The following is a 22,271-nucleotide window of genomic DNA, read 5'->3' on the forward strand; positions in this document are numbered from 1 at the left end:
CTTGTATTTTTTTTTTCACTGATGACATGTTGGGGTCACGCAGCGGCACTAGTCGAATTTTTTAAAGAGCTTGAAACTAGCCAACGAACAAACTAATAATTACGAGGTTAATTTATTACGAAAGGGAAAATTAAGTCAATATTTATCCCTTATTAGTAATCCAGTTCATGAATGGGAATTTTAACATGGATGAATGAGCGAGGGATCGGTAAACCGATGGATGGATGGATGGATGGATGCTTAGTATGCCTCGGAGTTTTTGTGACATAATTGATCCTAAAACACTCAAAATGTATTCAAGTCACGGGACCCTTTAGTCAGGGCTTTGCAACCCTTCCCGCCGAATGCATTCCCGCGAAAGCATGCTCAGCCGCACACGATGTTCTGAAAATCAGGCTTATTCTGACGCGAATGCAAAATTTCATGCAGCTGGCACATTGTAAGGCAAGGTAAGTCGTGGGGTTTCAGTATCTAGTAACATGAGAACGTCAGTAGTCGAGGTAACGTGTCCGTGGAAAACAGAGCAGCTACAGAACGGGTCACTGAAACGAAGAAAAAAGAAAACGAAGTGCCTTCCCATACATACATTACTGGCGAAACCGTAACAAGCTCCGGGAATCCGTTACGGCACTGCAAGGATGATTGAGCAGAGTAACACTTTCCGCGGACTCGAAAGTGCTCCGACCCCATAAAAAGGGGATCAAAGGATTCTCAGTACGCTTTACTGTTTTCATTATGATCGGTGAAGTGGTTGGAGCATCTCGCGTACGAGCACGGCAACGAGTTCCAGGAGACGCCGATGCACGGTACTTCACCGTCAAAAGCTGGAACGGACCGTGAGTCGATGGTTCAAGGAGCCCGTTAGGTCGTCGCGGTTCGTAACCTTTGAGAGCCGCTGGTTCCGCCGTGCCAAGAGTGATGGAAGGCCTGTACACGCGATGCTGCTTCTGCGTCGTGGAAGAGGCTAAAGAAAGAACGACAGAGAAACCGCGACGCTCCTCGTGACCTAACAATTCGTTCTTGCTACCTCGTCTCCATCACTCACGCGGGGAAGACGCCTCCCCGCAGCGTTCGCATCGCGGCCAACAATGCCTGTCGATCGGGAAATACAATTGACCAATCAATCAACGAAGCTGGAAGCCGCTGCTTTTTGTTGGTATACAAGGAGAAGGCGCGCGTTGCTTGCCAAGACCCCAAGGCAACGACGCATCTTTTTCTACGGAAGCGGTGCAGTGCGGGTGCTTGTCCGATGGACCAACGATCCGCGAAGCTGCTAAATTCTCTCTCCTCTCTGCTTTGAAATTTGTTTATTGCAGTAATTAAGCACTTGCGGTTTGCACACCTAGAAGGTTGTTGAATTTCAATAGAATAAAAGCGACGTATCTTGGATTGTTCACGCAGTCTGACAAAAAGTGCGCTAGTTGTTAAAAATAACAATTGAGGCCCATTTTCTTGGCTTGAGTCTTTTTTTATTACGAGAGCACTACTAACCTACCAACCTGAATATTTCTTGTGTATGTATGAAGCTGCTGTTCAGCTAATTGAGTATGTGTAGTAATAAAACTAGTACAGGCCTCGCTATATTCATAAACAGGTACTATGGTCTTCACAATTCAATAAGGCTGCTTCTGCTGATCCTAAAAATGTCGTCTTGGCCACGCGTTTGTGTCCGACTTTAAGGAACTCGGTGTAAGCTTGCTCTTTCTAAGCTGACTTTCCCGCATTTTTTTCTTTCTCACTTTATGCTGAATGCTGAAACGTCCAACGCCTAATCGGAGGTAACGAAATGCTAAAAAAAATCTATTCCTCGAGAAAGGTTTACAGATGCAAAAAACTGTAGCATGGCTTCAAGAATGTTGATAGAAGTGCGAAAGCTTTCTCAGATCAAAACGGCGTCAGAAGTGCATCAAAACCTTTAGCAAAAGTGCGTTCAATCTTCGCTAAAAGTGCATCCAATCGATCGTCAAACATTCCAAGAGCCAAATCGCAAAAGAAGAACAAACCCATGCGACGATTTTTCGTGTACTAAGTTAACTCATATACGAACGATCTAGATGTATACCATTACGTGGTTTACGAGATAAAGGTATACTAATCACAGAACAACCGTTCCTTTTTTGTGATTTTCAAGTAGCCATTTTGACAGAATGGAAGACCAGTTTCATGCATTCGCTATGTGTCCAGAGACCTTATCAGAGCTTTGCGGTCGAACAACCGGTCTATGGGGAGATACATTAGTTTTCTGAAAGGACGCCACAGGTCCCAATAAGAAAGCTTTCGCTTTAAAACGCGGACACAAGAAGAAACATGCACGACAGACAAGGTGCATTTGTCTTTCCTGCTTGTTTCTTCTTGTGCCCGCGTTTTTAGGACGAAGCCCTCTGGCCGCCGCTCCCTGGGTATCTCGGCGTAGGCGTCCGCGTAATCGAGTGAGCGAACGCAGCAGCGACGGCAGAAAGATAATGGTGAGGAGCGTCTGGCGAAGGGTAAGGAGGAGGGCAGCACGCGCGGCTGTGGCTCTCTCACTGCACCCCTCACTCTTGTTTCATGCGTCGCTGAAAAGGCCCTGACACTTCCCCCAGACGCTGTTCCATTCGCCGCAAGGTTAAACGACGTGACAGTTGAGCGGGAGATTCGAACACTATTTGCAACAACATTCTCGCTGCTTCCCCGTGCGTGGCTAATCCGAACCGCGGGACATTTGTTGGGAAGTTCAAACACGATTTGCGACAACATGCTGGCCGGCGGCGGCGACGCGCTCCGACATAACATCAGTGTAGCGCGCGCCGTCGTGCGTTCGCTGATCACACGATCACTTTCTGAAACCCAGCAGATATGCGCCGTGACCTAGAAGACTGCAGCTCACGCTGAACACAAATTTCGCATAGGGAGTATAGTAATCGTCAGGGCATTTTTTTCTTCCTTTAAACCCTCCTCGCTCATGTTTAACCAACTCGCCCACATCAAGCTCTTACGAAAGCGAGCTACACCGACTGCTTTAAGGAAGTTGCGTACCGGAATCACGTTGGAAAAAATAGAAAAAAAAACTGTTTAGTAGGATTGCAGGGTCTGTGCGGTCCACTGGAATGTAGTAGTAGTTCGTGGGATAATTGTTGTTCACGTAGCTATTCGCATTGGTAAACTGAGACTGAATGGTAATCGTGGTTGCGGGCATCAGGTATTTCTCTACGCATCCCTCTCGTGACCTCATTGCAAACATAAGTGGACTGAACGAGTAAAGGGCGGGTCGATTGGCTGGATAAAGCACGGGAGTTGCTAAAAAGTTTTATTGTTGCTTTGGTTCATTAACTCAGAAGAAAACCAAACTGATGTATCAACTACAGGAAGAAACTTCGTTACGTAAATATTGCAATTCATTAGGATCCGCAAGATTACTGCCGGGCTGTCAGGAGACATCCAACTATCCTAAAACACCACTAAGGACCCAAAGACGGAGGCCGTATGTCGTATGAAGACCCTGTAGCGCAACTAATTTTTCTAAATTGACGGATTCCTTATAAACCGAAATGAATTTGGAGCATTTAGAGAAGCCAAGGCCCCTGTTCTTTTTTACAAAAAGTCCGTCCTTTCCTGCATTAAAGGTGACACTACTAATACTGAACTTCTGTAGAGTTGGTCCTTTGCGATTGCGCTAATTTGGCCCCGAGTTCCGTTTCCTGTTTGGAGACTAAATGAATGCCCATTTTGGAAAGTCTATAGCCCTTGCAGTGCTTTCCACCCCCCCCCCCCCCCCCGTTTTCCGGTCTTTGCAAACGGCAGTCCATCAACGACGCGTGTTCTATTATGGGAAGCACCAGAATGCACAAGAAGCCGTGGGAAGGCCACTGAAGCTTGCCAAACGGGATGAAGGTTTGCTAGACTCGGAGTTCTGGAATCAAACGGGACAAATTACAAATAAAAAAACGTCGCCCATCTAGGTCATCATCGCCAGTATGCGTCTCCCTGTCTCATTCGTTGCGAATAATTTCCATTCGCGGGATTTCGCGTTTTTACCCGCTTCCGTTTGAACGAGTGTCTGACTTCAATTTTCAACAGTTCTTGGAAGAAGGTGATACTAAGTCTGGGTGTCTACTCCTACAAATGGTGAGTGTAACGACGACGCGATGAAAATGCTACGAGGCGTTCGCGAATGCTCGGTGGAAGGCGACGGCGGGACCCCACGTGAATTGTCTGCGAGACGTAGACGTACACTTATTCGTTTCTCCTACACAAAATTTAGCAGGAACACCATGGTCGTCCCTTATACCTATCAAAGTAATATAACAGCGTCAGGTAAATGGACAAAGTTTCAAGGTGTTCAGAAGCGACCATATGCTTCTATCAGGGTTGCCAATAGCGATAACCACCGTTCACCGCCTCACGGAGAGTGAGTATAGGTTATTTCGAGGTGCACTGCGCACGGTCGTTGGGTATTCTTTGCCTCACTAACTCTTCCGTGAGGTCACGTAGGCTCGGTCTCCCGCAGTCTCAAACCCCCGTGTGAGTTCGAGCCTAATTAGACTGAGTGGGTGAGTCTCATTAGTGAGTCTTTTGAAGTCTTTCCCTGCAGCAATGTAAGCATTACTAGATGTGATGATGCGCTGTTATGAAGACGATGCAGAAGATAATGCAAGGGTGCGTGGTCCGCTGCACCTCCAAAGAACCGGACCCGAATTGCAGCAGGAGATGTGCGCATGTGCGGTTTGGGGGGAACGTTTCAAGTGCAGAGCACTTCATGGGCTCGCCTTCTCGTCGTAGCTCGCTAACGGTCGATCTTACTGCCGGAATCAGGTGGCCCAGCGAGATAACGGACCCAAGTAGATCCCCCTGTACCGACGTCAGGGGGTCACACTGAGGCTTCGATAACGACGCGCTTGAAATAGTCATAGCCGTTCGAACTTCGTGAACCTCTGGCGCTTGTCATACAACTCCCCGTTGTTTAGCGCAAAAAAAATCTGCAGGTACATTGCAGGCCAACATTGCCCCCCCCCCCCTCCAAAAAAAAAAAAAAAAAACCTCCAGTGTTTGGCGTATCATGGCAAGACTTGGTCGGAAGGAGAAAGACACGTCACAGCGTACGCCTTTCATTCGTTCGTCCTCGTGTCGTCGTGCGCATGCGCTCTGTACCATAGAAGAGCCGCGACTTGAACGTCGAGGCTACTGCAGGTGATCACTGACTCCACATGGCATGACAGCGGATAGTTCGCACGGCCGCGGAAGAGGCCGCGCTTCGAGAGGCTCGGCTTGCAAAGAATCCGCTAGAGACGAAACGTAACGCTTGCAGCGTGGCGTACGCGAACGTCGAGCGAAACGACGAGCTTACTCTAGCCTTGCTCAACATAAGGTCATTGAAATGCCATGCCGCCGACGTCAGCCCTGACCCCACAACGATACTAGAACTCAACTTGGTGTCCTTCAAAGATCACCTACAACAGCTTCGCCATTCAAGTCTTGCTCGTGAGTGCAAGCTTCCCTGAATTTGTTTTTTACTCGCGGAGTATAACACTCCTCGAAAAATATACCTGGCTACGCTACTGATAGCGTGCATGGGAAACATGGATGGGCTGGCTGCGTCTCTCGTGGAAGACGCCATGGTCATACGCACTCCCCTTTGCCTGAGCATGTTGCTGCGGGTGCTGTTACTGACTCTCCGTTACTAAGGCCCCGTTTTCAGTCGTTCTGCTCACGTAGTGGCGGCGGCCGCGACGGAAACGGCCGCTCAGCTGATCGGCAGCCTACCAAACCCGTAGCCTCCCACGTATGCACCGCTGGGCCGTCTCGGGCTATGTGACTCATCTGGCACCGCGTTCACCGGGAAAGAGGAACGCCGCGTTCGCCGATAATGAATGCGAGACCGGGCCTCCTTCTGAGAGCGTTGCACGGTACCGAACGACTTTGAGCCGTGGTCGGCAGCATAGCTACATCAAAGGTTAACGAAGCGAAACCAAGACTCAACCAGACTAAGCCACGCTTCTGTTTTGCATATCCAAAGTTAGCAGAACTAAGCCGCCGCCATTTTTTACAAACGGCTCGTCTCTCCATCAGTTTTCCCGACCGTATCCGTTGGCTACAGGTTCCACCGCTTATGACAAAATTACGCAGCAGCAAGTCCCAGGGTAGACAACAATCAGAGTACGACAATATTGAGAAGGATGCTCCCTCTGCGACAATAGTCGTATTAGCGTTATTCTCACTATGAGGCGAGAGGGTGAGAGTGCAGAAGCTGCGTATTAGAGCAGGGAAGGGTCAGTGAGGCCTTTCAACCATGCCCACTGGCAACACATGGATGACGTTACGGCTAGAGATGTAAGTTTTCATGAAATTGTAAGGGACATGACAAAAAACAGGTTTTCTCGTGTGTTTTCTTTTCAGAAAAATATGAAAAATTAAAAAGACGATTACGCACACATCTATAAAATTCGACATACTTCTTACGCTGATATCCTTAGATGTTTCATTAAACCCGAAAAGGGACAGTAGCTGCTAGCGACTACACGAATGAAACCAAACTAGGGCTGTTGTAAAAAAATTAATGAAAAATGCACACAGAAACTTATTTAGGTTCGAATGGGATGTGAACTCTTGTCTTCAAGAGCCACAGCCACGTGTGGCAACTGCAGGCCTGACCCTGTACCGTGCCAGGATGGAACAAGAATTATCCGGATGCGTGCAGCATGTCAAGTGAACGTCACGGCACAGCGAACACGATGCAGCAGTGAGGAAGTCTTCGATAATCGCTGGCTTTCGCCTTTAAATCCCCTAAGAGACTAAAGCGCCCGATAAATGTTTCCGTTAACACTGAAAAAAATATAATTGTTACATGGTGTATCACAAAAGGGCCAAACAGAGCTTCCGCTTGCAAAATCTGCGCACGATTTCACTCAAGGCATTGATTTCAGAAAGCGTTTCCCTCACTGCAGATTGGTCGCATCACAACAAATTTCCCCGGAGAAGCCATGTTTGTTTTTAAATATTATCGTGGTTGAAAAAAAATAGCAGTGGCTAAGATCGGCTATGCCAGGATATACGTAGCGTGAGCTAAGGTTCAGCACCCGTATTCCAATTGGATTGGATTTCAATCCAACACAATCCAATTTAATCCAATCCAATCCAATCCAATCCAATCCAAATCAAATGAAATCCAAGCCAATCCAATTCAATCCAAGCCAATCCGATCCAAACCAATCCAATGCTTCTCGCTCTTGCGCAGAACGGCCCTTCACGGCCAACGCGAAACCGCTCAACCTCGGCCAGTGTAGCTTACGCTACAAAAACGAAAAAAAAAAAACTGTTTTTTCCTAATGCTTTCTTGCTTTTTTTTTCAACCGATCACATCTGTAGTTACGGTGCGTTGCATGGGATGGGCGTCTCGTCATTGGGGACAGTGTGTGCTTAGTCGGCGCACGGACGTCGCTATTGGGCATCCCTCAGTTGGGCGGATAAGTGGGTCGCATTCAGGCGGCCGCAGAGACGTAGGGGCACACGCCGCTTGAGTTTGCCATTCGAAGAGGGGAAGCGCGGCCGGTGACCCAGCGGAACAGGAAACCCCGCTGTGTAGCACAGATCGAAAGTGACTGGAAGCAACGTGTTATGCAACCAAATCGAAGTGAGAGGATGGGGATGTTAAAACAAGCTAGGGAATGTTGAGGGCCGGACACCAGTCGAAGAGGCTTTCAAGCGGTTGTTGTGTGACTTTACGCGAGTGCGAAGGCATTGTTAGGAGTTTTTTCAAGTAATGTCGCGAATTATAGATGATATTTCTTGAAAAGTTTAGCTGCCAATTTCTTGGCTTGGCAACACTCGAAACGGCCACGGACATGGCCGAAGCGCCACGGAGGCACGGACATGGCACGGATTGTGCCACTGCGCCCGCACGCCCGGCAAAATTCCCGGTGTCGTCTGCTTCGTTTCAATCTGATTCTCAACGGTGGTGCCAACATATTGGTTATTAATCGCATTCACACGGGAGTCGAGGCATTACTTTGCGTTCGTTGGGGTAGAGTTTGGAACGTTCAACACAAATCATGTGCCTAGCACGGGCAGGTACCGCCATCCCGCGGAGCCCCACGTAAGCAGTGACGGTGCACTCACATGGTTGCCTGCATGCGTGCCTCGCCAGTGAATACAACCTATAACAGAACCGAGGAAAAATTCGATTGTTAAAATGAACCCATGCTTATCTTTGTAGCCTCATTTCTTTCATCATTATCTTTATATTTACAACTCTTCAGTGCCTGGAGTGCAAGAGTTTTTGAATTAAAGCTTTTTCAAACCCTGCATAATTGCAACAGCATTGAGACACCCCGGGGCACCTAACAAGCAGTGATCCCCCGGATACTCTTCCCGGCGGACGTTTTTTTAAGAAATACCGATGAAGAAAAAAAAGTCACGGAGGGTGTGACGTCATATATAGCGACGTATGCATACTCTGCAAGAGACGTCGGACAAAGCAGTCGGTCACGTGGTGCCTCACGTCACAGTGCTGCAGCGGGAGCCTCTTTCGACGGCCGCTTACCAGAGCGTCGACTAAGATGGGTGACGGGCTGCGAAAAACTCTAGGACAGTTACAGTACCAGCTGTCGATTCAAAACAAAGCCGTCCATCTGTGACATAACTCAGGGCTTGCGTATGGAACCGTAAGAAAAAGCTGCGAATATCAGTGTGGGGGCACTATCCCGCAATCTCTACCGACTTCCCAGATGTATAAAATCGTTCACTGGTGAAGCCTCCCGCATTCTACAGTTTGACTCTTTTGCCCGAGGTTTGATGCGCAGTATAGTGAAGGGGCGGCGTGAGCATGCAACAGCCAGAAATTAGGTCTGACGTGACGCTGTGAGGTCTAACGTCGTCAACCTGTTCCAACAGCCCTATGTACAATTATAAGACAATGCCTGTCACGTCGTAAGACTCAACTTGAACGTGGCCTAACATTAAGCCTAAACATCGCACGTTAGGCTTAACGTCACACGTCGTCAGCTGGTACCCACCCGAAAAAGAACTCATGCTTAATTACTTCGTTCACAGCGGAACGTTGTGCTAACATAACAACCGTTCTTCCTCTTCCGACCATCTATAGAGCACGTAGAATGTCGACACGTGCACATCGATGAGCCCACACACCCCGCACTATTCCTAAACACTCGAAAAGTTACTGTGTCTAAAAATAAATGCAAATGTCTTTAATATCGGCGTTTGCTGTCAAAACGCCATGGCGTGCACTATATATTCCGGATTCCATTTATAAACGCCCGTGCACTGTTTCTAGGAGACCCACTTTCACGGATCCATACTCCATTTGCATAGAATTATAGCGCGGACGCATCTAGACGATGGTGTATTGATTGTACCTTTTTCCCCTTTCATTCAAGCCTTTTTTAGGGGGCACCAGCAGCAATTGCACAATCGTAGCACTTGGATAACTGAGGCATCGACCGTGCATGTAACTTACAGAACTACAGAAATATCTGTATTGAATAACATGAGCGCGTCACGGTGATTCCGGCATAAACACATTGGTGGCGCCTATAGCAACCTATTCGAACCTTTTCTATATCTTGCGGACACGGTGTGAATATGAGACCCTACAAACCTCTGTGCGAACGCAACAAGTGACCGTTGGACAATGCAGTTTAGCAGCCACCCTCTTGGAGCGGTTATGAGGACAAAATACAGTCTTGCTTGACTTGAAACCATTAAACGTTGAACGTTGAGGAGCCCTTGCTGGTGGGAGTGATTTTTAGCTCATCAAGTTCAAATCAAGAGCAGCTACAAATGTCTGGGTGGACGCGTGAACACTGAATGTTGCGTAGATTCACTCTTAGGCATTATCGCTAGAAACGCGGTCCGAAATGACTTAATCTTGAGGCATGCAAACACACGTTTTGTTCTTCCGGCCCCGGAAGAAAGGACGAAAAAGAGAACGTAAATGTAAACACGCGTACCACAAAGACCTGTACCAGCTGGCGTAATCGCATAAAAAGAATGAGTACCCACATTTTCAGCTCTACTACAAAAGGTACGCTTCAAAAACCCGCTGTTGATTGCCAGCTATTCATACAACGTCCCGTGCGGAACAAAGTGGCGGCCCAAGCCCATGGCCGTAGGCGGTTTTAATTTCCCGCGAGCTCTGCATTACCCCGCCCGCGCCAGATGGCCGAGCGCGTGAGAAGGCGAGCGGAACGGTGAAATGGAAGACTTGAGAACACGCTAATTGGCCAGCGACGAGGAAAAAAGGCGACCTCTCTTCCGACGTCTGCCGCAATCCCGCGGCTTTCTCGAATTAAACGGCTACACGACAGGCCGTCGGCTTCTCGCCTTGTTTGCACGCAACCCGAAAGCATTACGCGGCCGGAGTGCAGAGGGGGCACCTCAACAAACCCGGGATTGAACCCGCAGTGCTCCCGGCGAAGGACAACGACGAGCCAGGGCGCGCCGAGGCGGGCACAAATGGGGAGCGTGCTGGGGAAAGGGGGCGGCAGTAAATCTAGCGTGTCCCGCGTCGGCGCAATGGCGCCCCAAACAACAAACATCGCTGACTCCCTCGCAGTCGGCCAAGCGCAGTGCTGCACCATCGTTTCGCCTCGCTCCATAGAGCTTCACCCGTGCGCACCGCCGTGCTGACATCACCCTCACCCCCACGTTGGGCGCCAAAGCCTGCGGCGCGAGCACCTCCGGCGGCTAACCTTCCCTAGACTCCTCCCTCCTCTCCCCACTGCCGCCTTTTCGTCAGGGATTAAAAATGCATGGGACGCACCGAGCCGTTGCCAGGGGCAACCGTGATCAACCCGGGGCGACGATGCCTGCGGCTATGGAGACGGCGGGGAGTCACATGCTCTACTCTGTTCACTGCACCTTGGGGACGGAAGGGAGCCCGGGAATCTCGCGTGAGGGAAGGTGTACCTGAAAAAAAGATGGGCGTGGAAAGACTGCCGAACAAAGAATTAAAGCACTCTCTAAGACGCAATTTTTTATCCGCACGCCTCCGTTTTTTCAGTTCTTTTTTTCGCATGCCACATTTGCTGCTCCCATCGTACGCCTTTCTGCATTTTTCAGGCGTGGGTGGTTGATTCGAAGTCTGGCTTGTGGGAGTTACAACGGGCGCAACTAAAACTAGGGGTGAGGTTTGTAGAGCTGTGGACCAGTGGGTAGACAGCGCCATCTGCACGTGGACACCAAGGGGAATATTCCTTGTAAAACTGGCTTACTAGGGCGGGGGGATGAAGTCGGAGAAGGCCCGTGCATAAAATATCCTCAGAGGTGGCTTTCTTTAGGGGGCCAGCGAAAGGTGGCCGTTAAAAGGGATGTGCTGCCTTCTCGCGCAAGCACGCGCATTCATACACACGCACGTATATGCGCTCACGTACACACGCACTCACACAAACACACGCTCGCACACACAAACACTCCCACGCACATAACCTTTCTTTGTGTTCACAATCTGTGTTGCTGCTTAAAAGGGACAATGTCGCTTGCATTCCTGACTTTTTGCTTTTCAATAATTGAGTGAAGGCAGTTTTCCAAGGTATCTTCTTCGAGCTTAGCGATTACCACACTCATTGTAACGCAGCTCAGTTCATAAAACGCACTGTTCTTAAAGGTGCACCTGTAGTTAGCGGGGCTATATCACCTCCAGGTACGATTCTGTACACTTCAGTTCAGGGCACTGATTTTTAGGCACAAGGACTGCGTACGCCTTTGCAGACTTCTTGACGTGTTGCTTCTACTTTTTGATTTTTTGTGTTCTCAGTAGAAAACAAGGAACGCTAAAACCCTCCAAACAAGGTTCTTTTCTTCCTGTGTACCTTATTTTATTATTAGTGGTTTGAGAGATTCACTACTGTTTTCTTTTTTTTTCTTATTGTTCCAGCCTTGTCACGTAAAGGTTTTTACCTGCTTTCGGGAACTCTACAGGATTACAAAGGGAGAACGCGGACTCCATTTTCCGACAGCCTTGTTGCTTAGCGACAGTGTTCATGTGAATGACAAGACAGAAGCGAACTTTGTCTTTTTGTTATGAAGAAACGTCAGACATTATTTTTTTTTTCGTGCTGTCTGCAAGTCGTGTGTCACATTCGGGACTACTCTTTCGCCTTATACAGAGGAGCTGTTAATGTCACCACATCTGACTGAATCGTTCGTCACCGTTTTGAAGACATCTTCGCAGCTGTAGACGTAGACACACTACGCTGAAGTTCTATCCTCGCCAGGCCATCAGTCCTCGTTGCTGGACAGAGGGGCGCGAACGCGGCACTGTCTCGTGACGTGGAGAGGGTTAAGATTCATTTTCTCTTGCAAGTTTGTGAGCAAGGGGATGACTCTCAAGGAGTTTTGGGACCTGCCCATTGAATGTTGATTCTGGACTCGAAGGATGGTCAACTTCCTCACCGTTTTACTTTGGTCCACAGTGCGTAGGTTGGCGACAGCAAAGGGCTCGCTCCGCTCTTGCCCGGAGCTGATGCATCATTAGTATTGACGGGACGAAACTACTAGGAGCTTCTGAATTCAAGCTCTAATTGATAACCATTTGTAAAGGGTTTACAAGGCAAACAATGAGCATGGTGAGTGACTTCTTTAATATGGACTCCTCCACTTTTTTAAAGATCCTATTACTTGGATTTCTCAAACTTGTGTTCGTGGTCTCGAATTACGGCAGCTCGCAAATTTGTAAGGGGTGTTTTATGTGTAAGGCTGTGAAGAGGACGCTTCAAGTGTCCGGCGTGGTTGTATCATCTAACTAGCAAATAAAGGAAAAGTCGTGCAGCAACCATCGAAGGTGAAAACGCAAGTTTACGAGAGTTACATTATTCTATAAAGTAATCGTGAATGCTCGTCGATTGCTGAAATTCAACGCACGTACCAGCAAGTCTCCGATGGTATCTTGCTTGAGACTTTTGAGCGGCCATTAAAAAAAATATAGGTTTCGCTTATTGAAAATACTACTTTGTCCCGATAACAATGATACAAATATTATCGCAAACTTCGAACAAATGATAGAGATATTAAAAAAAAAACACACGAAGCAGCAGCGTTCTTCAAAAATTGACCACATCTTTCCGCGGGGGGAAACCATAGGGTGATGCGACGCATCTGGGCGGTGCTTGTTACGGTTGCGCCGACCATCGCGGTAGCAGACCTGTTAGTCTCCATTCCAATCATCGGTGGTCATCGGATGTCATCGGAGCGGCGGCGGTGGAGCGACTGAGCGGAACGGCGCAGTTATCGCGTTTATATGTATCGCGCGTTAACGGTGAGGGGAATGAGAGAGAGTAGCGCATGCGCATGTGTTAACCGACCGCTAACGCACGCTGACGCACAGCTGGCATGGCGAGGGGAGCGAGCGCTAACGCAAGATGGCGCTGCGGTGAGAGCGGCGTTACCGCGCAGCTGGCGTGGCGAGGAGAATGGGGGAGAGGCGTGCGGACTACGGATGGATGGAGGGACAAGGCGAGTCAAACAGATGCGTCGCATCTAATATATATCAGTTGCGAAACTCGGCTTCGCAATCCGGGCGGCGTAAGCCCCCCTGCTCCGTTCAAGCTGGGTGGCAAGCGTACTGGAGCGCCCCTAGGGGACAAAAACTGAACTTCAACAACTAATCACAAAGTTTTGTAAAATAAAGCTTGCTTTTAAATTAGAAGAGACTAATCAGGTAAACTATACCTATGTACTGATGGTTTTTCTTTCTATGACTTCCAGCAGCAGCCGCAATCACTTGAGTACTACTTCAACTTTCTGCCGACAGACGACAGGCTAGTCAATTTGCCCCGAGCTTGTCCCAGCGCAGGGGGGCAACCGCAGACCGGCTTTTGATACATGGGGACTAGGGAGAGTTTCGCAGCTCAGGTGGCGACTCCTCAGCCATTTTTTTTGGCGACGTCTCTATGACGTCACAGAATCTTGTTTGTGAGATCGGTGTCTAGGGACCGAAGTCACCGCCAAGAGAGATGCCTGGGCGATAGTAGCGGGCCCTCTAATTCCGCTTGATTGCATCGCTTGAATGCTAACGTGCAATTAATACACTGATTGCTATGTTTTAGTGCTCGCCTCTGTTGCACCCCGCTCGCCCATATTGCGCTACTGTGGCCGTCATTTTGTAAAGTTTTAAGTGCGGAGCACTTTAGGGGCTCGCCTTGTTGTCGTAGCTCGCTCGCTGGATCCAAGTAAAACCACACGGCCTCCTGTCATAGCGGCGTAACCCAGGGGCTTCGAAAGCGAAGCGATTTAGAAAGTCATAACCGTTCGTAACTCGCGAACCGTTGGTGCTTGTCATACATTTCCCCGTTGTTTACCGCAGAGAGAACTGCAGGTACGTTTGAGGCAAAATATACGTAATTAACCGGCAGCGTCTGCGTTCATTTAGTTAGGAACGCTCGTTGGGTTGGTTTTCACGATAGTAAGCGAAAAGAAGTGGCCGTGCAACGGCGGCACGTGCGGGAGGAAAAGTAAGCACAAAAAGAACAGAACTCTCGCTGGCGCAGTTTTAGGCAGGTGGCGCGCGTGCACTGCGCATGCGGAAAATTTGAAATGCGTTGGGTTGAAGCAGTGAGTGGATAACGGCGCTACAGCCCATTATGGCGAATCATTACTCTGCACTTCAGACAGCTTTCACGTTGAGTGGAAAGGCTTTACGTTTTTCCAATATATCTTCCATTTTGCTTGTGAAAAAGACACCTTTTGTGGGTCAAATGAAACTGAGTGAGGTACCAAAACGCAGTCATTTCAGGTTCAACCAACGTGTATTTTGTCTTCACGGCCCATTGAACACGTTCGATGAGATATGGGTGACATTACTGTTGAATGTTTTTTTGAAATGTAACGAAACATATTTCGGTTATGTAGTAGTGAGGGCTCGTAAACAAGGGCGTTTTTCGAATTCTTGGCTGCGGATAAGGTTTGGTGGCATTAGAGCAAAAATCGTTACCTTCTGGAAATACCAACGGCACGTTACCTCTTGGCACGAAGCGAACACTGCACACATTACAGATACACAGTATCGTCCTCGACACAAATATTGCCAGTGCTGCCTAAAGGGTACAGGGAGTAACGCGCTTCTCTCACGATTAGCTAAATCACGTGACCTCGCTGATTGACTCACTACTCCCGAGTCCTCCCCCCCGCTATACCGTTTTATAGCGGAGATTTCTATATCTCACTGATGGCGTATGACACGTCAAGAACGCACTGCAGAAAAGCCAACTTTCTCGAACGAGGATCGTGATGAAGTAAAAAAAAAAAAAAAACGCATGCCGTACTCGAGATCGAACCTGGGGCGGTATTCTCGTAACTGTCCCTTTTGAAAACGTCCCTTTTGCGCCCCTTCTTCGTGACGTACTTCCGGTTAAGCAGTGAACGTTAGCAGTAGGTTTGCCGCGGTTGCGTTACGTCACTTCCGGTTGTTTGCTTTTAGCCAATCAGGGCTTGCCAAAAGGGACACTTTTGAAAGGGACGCAAAAGGGACAAAACTCGAGAATACCGCCCCTGGATACCTCGAGTTAAACCACCGACGTATATCCGATGTCGTCATTCCAACTTGTTTGTTGCTTTTCCGCATGATATTTATTGTACTATAAGTCAAGGTATGAAATGGTATTTACAACACATATTTACGACAATGTACATGTACAGATGAGTCGAATACACGATGAAGAACAAAACTAAACACAATGGACAATTACGTCAATTTGGTTTAAAAGGGGGACAGCAGTAAACGACTAATAAGCAGAGGATACCAGTCACGACCGGAATCGTTTTGGTCGTAGACATTCTCGCAATTTCATAAACTATGCAAAACGATTGGTAAAAACAGTCCTATACCACATCACCGTCTTCGGCTGAACTAGTTACCATACACTATGTGGATTGTTTGATTTATTGATTGATTGATTGTAGCGTTTAACGCGCCGACGCAACGCATGCAGGCGATGAGGCGTGCCGTAGTGGAGGGCTCCGGATTAATTTAGACCACCTGGGGATCTTTAACGTGCGCCGTAATCTCGTACACACGGGCGTTTTCGCTTTGCGCCTCCATCAGAAAAGCGGCCGCCGCGGTCGGGAATCGAACGCGCGACCATACACTATGTGGAGTCAATTCAAGGTCCTTCTGAAGAGTTAAAAAACTCGGAAAATTATGGTCACTGCGAAGTACGGGTATCCTCGTAAATACGTTTATTCTCTAAGAAGGAGTCATAATTTGGAATTTAGAACCGTAAATATATAAAGACACTGTTGCAGATGCAGAACCTCCCCCGCTAGATATGCATCGACCAACAGACAGGGCACTGAAATCGATCGTTTGGTTGCTAACGGCGTATTGATCTTTTGTTAATAAAGTGCCGAGACTATTTCGAGCGCGCGAGACGAATCAATTTAAACTACCTTTCGAGTGTGCACAGGAAAGGGAGACCTTGACATAATGCGACCCAGTGAACGCACGGGCGGCCAACGTGGGAGGAGATTTCAAGAAGATGCTTACGGAAACGCAGCATGGCCGCATCGAATCTGCGGGACGAAGGAGAGTTGTATTATCACCGCGTAAGAACGTAGTGTGGGCGCACGATTACGACTTTCAGTTGTGGCACCAGTTGAATTTTACGTTTGTCCTCGTTAACGTTGCAGAACGCTTCTAATGTGTCACTTAGGTCCTGAGAAATGGCTGTTGTGCTCGCCGTAAAGCGCTTTCCGTGCTGTGGAAATTGTGGGGCGCGTTGTTCACTCTCAAATGTCATGAGTTTAAATACTGCGAGTTGGAACAGATTTAATTTGTAGCAACATATTGCCCATTACACGAAGCTAGCCCACGAAGAACAACAAGTGGCTATGGGAGCACGTACTGTCTTGATCACAGTTAGGGTGAACACGGGAGCGCCCGTCATTCCGTGCGCGGGAGCAGCCTGTCGGCGTGCCGGGTAACTTCGCGGGCATGGGCAGGTTGTTTGGAACGAGGCTATGTGATATGCGTGCGAAGTTACCCGGATCGCCGACAGGCGGCTACCGCGCACGGAATGACACGCGCTCCCGTGTTCACCCTAACTGTGATCAAGATACTACATACGATCTCGCCATAAACAAATGCCTTGGAGTTCGTTGATGGCGAGATCATATGTACGTATGCGTGGGAGTATTTATGAGTTTATTGTAAGGGTTTCGCTTTGGCGTTATTCGGTACGCACGTATGTATGTATGTATGTATGTATGTATGTATGTATGTATGTATGTATGTATGTATGTATGTATGCATGTATGCATGTATGTATGTATGTATGTATGTATGTATGTATGTATGTATGTATGTATGTATGTATGTATGTATGTATGTATGTATGTACGTATGTATGTACGTCTGATGCACAGAACGGAGAGGCAGACGCATGTTAGCCAGATGACGAGAAATTGTATTTAATACCCATAATAATTAAAAGAAAGCTATACATCACTTTGCCAATGCGTTCTACCGGTGATGACTTTTGCGGCGGAAACATTGGGACGTACTGAACACGTTAGGAAAAAGATAGGAGCACCACTTCTAGGAAACGAGCATCTTGGTTTAGGAAGCAAACTGCGGTTGAAGATATGCGAGCTCAAATTAGAAGAGTGGTGTGGCGCTGGAGTTGTAATACACAGAACTGGCATCCGGGGGTCCATCCGGGTAACAGAGTGGCTACTCAGTGACGGAACAGGAAGCAGGCGGAGACATACAAATTGACGATCACACAAAAAATTACTGCTTGAAAGCATATATTAGATAAAATAGAGCCAACATAAAATATGACTACAGCGAAGTTGAGACTTTGTAGCGAAGTTACGATAAGTTGCATGGTGTGCGCTGTAGCACTTCCTCCCTAGAAACGTCGAAGTTCTATATCGCCTTTGTGTGCTTCTTGCGTTTCCCTTTATGTCTTCCTTCCGTTGTGACCCTCATGCGACATTGCAGAGCAGTCAGGTCACTTTTATTTTTATTTTTAGGCTGCTGTTTCACTGTCATTCTGCAGTTGACAGGAAAGCACGTTTCCGCGTGTTCTGTCTACGTTTCGTTATGTGTACTAGCGTTTGTAATCTGGATTAGTTTTCCCCCTTTACTGTCGGTAATTGAAAAAAAATTACTGCGTGTTCATGCTCACTTTGCTGCCAATGTCGTCGAAAGACTATTTATGCTGATTCTTCCACGTAAATGCCTCACTTCTCTCCTCCACCAACCTCTCACGCTCTCTCCCTCCCTTTCTCTCCTCGCAAGATAAACACGAAAGAGGTTTGGTGAAGTCAATTTAATTTTCCCGCGCTCCACTGCTCGCGCCTTGTAATGTTTTGTTACTGTTGAACTCGAACACTGCGATGACGTGTAGGCTCACGCAGGCTGTTTTTGTATTTTTGTGTCAAAAATAGTATTTTAGAAGCATATTTTTATTTGCTATCACAAATATCAAGCAGAAAGCAGCGAGTACCGGTTGCGTGTGGATGCTATGCCTCAAATACGCCGTATGTTTTCTTGTTGTTGGACAATGTTGAGAAGTTGTTGATGTTTCCGGATTTAGTGATTCGGAAAAGTTTTGGCTATATAAACATCGCATTTATTACTTTCTTTAACTTTTGATCGGATGGCTAAATCGAGGGACAGACAGACCGAAATTTTGATGTTTAAGTAGCCGAAGAAAGACAACCGTCTTTCAAGCAGACATTAAATGTGCAGCCTTCGTGCATCGGTTCCATGCATTCTTTTGTTTATCGGCTTTCACCGTAACTATTGCAAGCATTCACTGACCCTCACGTGAGTGTTTACATCGTTTACCTTTTTCAGCGCTGCCTCTCAGAAGTTGAGAAACCCTGGATGTTTTGTTCTATGTACGTTCTAGTAAACGTTTAAGCTAGGTAGGTATTCGGGTTTAGAAGACTCTTAGCTTGCTTTAGTCCGGGCCCCCTCCTAGCAGTCCGTTTGCTTTGCGTCGTAAATTGTCACTTACAATAACTAGACAGATGAATTTTCTCAGCGCGATTTCGGGTGACCAGATACCAAAGAGTCCTCAGAAAGTTATTGCTAATCGTAATTTGCCACCAATTTAGGCACATGCGCTGTGCTTCTAGGTATAACAAACGCAGAAGATGGCGAGATACCTCAGCGCGATCCGTCGCCGTGGTGCTCTTTTCTAGACAGGTGAGGAGTGTAGATTGGTGGAAGCTGATGAAATCCACAAATTCAGGGGAAAAACTGTGTGTCTGATTGTGGAGCTCATGCGCGTATTAAAATTAATAGAAGAGTTTTGGGATCACGCTGGCGCCTGCACAGTAGTTTACCTGACTGCATTCGCTTTCAAACACGTCAGTTCTTATACTACCCTCGTCCTGGCCTCCACCGCCTTTTGAATGCACGTCTGGTTCCACCGGCTTTCTGTTCTCTGCAGTTTGAACGGAATGTTCGAACTTGCGCTAATTGGTTCAATTGCAAAATTATGGCACAAATTTTCATGTTGCATTGTTTTTTGTTCGAAGTGAAATCATCGCCGTTTTCCAGTTTATATTGACAGATGTAATAAAATATTGCCTGCGCTCGTGTTTGACAGTTCTTCCTTCGTCCCCGTCTTTGCGCTGTTTATCGTCAGTATGTGGCTCTCTGAACCACGTTCAAACGGGTCCAAAACGCTACGCTTCGCAAATACCCCATGCCCGAGCTGGATGACGGTGGAATGTTACTGGAAGCACCACTAACTGGAAAGTAGCGCTTTTTATGGGCAACAGAAAATGTTATTAAGTTCCCAAAGATGCTCGGAATTACCGCAGCAGTTCACGTATAACCGCAGCTGCACCTTTGTGACGTAGACGCCCACGTACCATGTGCAATCCTCTTTATACGTTGCAGAAGTGGAATTCTGAGTTGTATCCGTTTCAAGCGTGCCGCTTTCGCGTTCATTTGTACCATTACGTAGTTGCAATCGCAAGGCCTCTGACCAATGACATGCAAGAAAAGCGGGGCTGTGCCTTGCTCGTCGTGCTGCATCACATATCTGTCGTCTGCCTTCAGCCAATCAGGACGCGCTCAATATGGGCAGTTTGAAATGAACATGTAGGAAGTAAAACAGAGAATTACACCGCAGTTTACTATTTCGGAGGTCTGGTACTACGTCTACGTGCAGACGTGGCAGTAGGAGCGTCCCACATCGTGCCCTCTTCAGGAGAGAAACGCGCGCACGCCGGTAGGGGGCGTCGGCGAGCCAATCAGCGCTCATCGAGAACCATTAAAGCTCTCCAACCGCGGAAGCGCCACTCCAAGGCCTTTCCGATTGGTCGCATCCTTGTTCACGTCCCGCCAGTCATTCGCGGCAGAACGCGCCAGACTACGAGACAGACAAAAAAAGCACGAGCCACCACAATGGCCGGCCTGCTTTGTGGTCAGGGGACGTTGCGAAGAAAGGCTGCTGAGTCTCCGTAGAAGACAGGTTAAGTTGAACAAATATGGCGTGTTAAAGGTGATCAGAAGATAGCCTGTTAATAACTAAAAAATAAAAGAAAGAAGAAATTTGAGTACAAATGGCGTATTAAGAAATAAAACTTAACGAAAAAGGAAATTTTGGCCTCCCTGACCAGAAGTGTACATCTTTTTGCCTCGGTGCAAAACGAGATTTTGTTTTCCGTATTAGGTATGACGCAATATTTGTGGCGCAAGCGAAAGTGGCACAAGCAGGCTACCAGGCCTACTATCTGCTGCGCTATATATCACGGGTGAATGATCGACGTGGTGCAGTGAAAGAAAAAAACAAGAAGGCGAGCAAAGAGCAAGAGTACGTACTCACGGAGCCACGGGCAGGTGCGCTCAGAAATAAAATTTGAAAGTTCACAAACTTCTCTGAACAAATTTGATCGTTCTGTTCAAAACGCCTGATGATGTTTCAGTGAACAAGTGCTAGCTTGTACAATTTAATTCTGGAAAGTGTTGAGAAAAGATGCGAAAATAAAAAAAATCTCTTCAAAATCCGGATCTCATCAAGAAATGGGGTCTAAGTCCATCTGGCCGGAATTATCTCGACTGGAGCAAACATTACACCGAACCTCACACGGAGCACCTCTTTCGCTGCATCACAAGCAAGTGCAGCTTTGGGAAGCAAAAAAATCGGGTCTAACCAAACAGGACACACATGCATGTCGATGTGTCCTAACATGGGTACAGACATTCTAGAAGTAGCTTTGTAACGCAGTCAGTTCATAGGAACCAGTGCGGTTAAAATCTCTTTGTTGATGTCATTCTAGAGAAACCCCAGACGACGGGACGAATATTTACTCTGTGACCCACTCTGATTTAATTGTAACAAGAGCAGAACAACTGATCTGTGCCCAACGTGAGAACAAGCAGACCTATGCAATTGCCCTGGAATTATACGATACACAAGCAAAACCCGGACTGTGCACTGCACCACCTTTGATGAACTAGTTCTACAGGAAATTTTTTTAAAACCTATTTTCCTAGCGAGTAAATAATATAACTGGGTGTCCAGAGTATGAATAACAGCGGTTGACGCCCTCGCACATCACACCACTGTTGCGTACTTAAACCTCAGTGAAGCCAAATAGACGCTGGTGAGAATACTGCTGAAGCTTCCAACATACAGACTTCGGAGACGTGGAGCCCAGTAGGAAACTTCGAGATAACTGAGACACTTAAGCCACCATACGGGTAAGTGCTGCCATAATTGCGTCACCACGTGGCATATTCTTAAAAACTACTCTTACTCACGGTTTGCATTGTCATTGCCAGTTATAGGACCTGTGTATTGGGTGCGGTACGGGATGGTCTGTGCTTTCAACACGCGATTAACAACCTGCAAGAAAGAAGTGTGGCTGCGACGGACATGCTCAGACTTGTTGAGATTTAAAAACTGAGCGGTTTGTAAATGGGGTTCGCGCTTGCTGCCTCCTCAGCCAGGGTGGTGATTTATGACTTCCAACGCTGGTTTTGGACACCTCCTGTCCCAATCAGATGCTGTCCTTTAGCATTTGTCGGAACTAATGAACCAATTATTGATATCACCAATCTTGCTGGAACCATGTGTCACATGAAAAGAGGTCTTCGAATCGTAAACAACAAGCGCAAATCGTTGTGGTGTTTTTTCTCTGCATTCTTTTATTTGTGTTGAAACCTTGTGGGTGGAGGCCTTGCGGAATGCAGCCTCAATGACTAACAGCCATAGGGAGTTCAGACAGACGCTGGACTCCCCATGGCGGATCGTCATCAAGGAAGCCACGGCCGGCCGTTATACTTTTTTCCCTTTATGGCTTCGAGCCATGCATTA

The 22,271-nt window shown here is 47.6% G+C and overlaps 1 protein-coding gene across 1 annotated transcript in view; it reads right to left on the reverse strand.

The window, feature by feature from the left end:
* Window positions 1-22,271, reverse strand: part of LOC144142611 (excitatory amino acid transporter-like) — a 127,760-nt gene that overhangs the window by 104,006 nt on the left and 1,483 nt on the right. The gene's annotated exons all lie outside the window — the stretch shown is intronic.

The sequence above is a fragment of the Haemaphysalis longicornis genome, unplaced genomic scaffold, assembly GCF_048455015.1.
Source record: "Haemaphysalis longicornis isolate Haplotype H1 unplaced genomic scaffold, Haemaphysalis longicornis Haplotype H1 scaffold_6, whole genome shotgun sequence".
Classification (NCBI taxonomy): Eukaryota; Metazoa; Arthropoda; class Arachnida; order Ixodida; family Ixodidae; genus Haemaphysalis; species Haemaphysalis longicornis.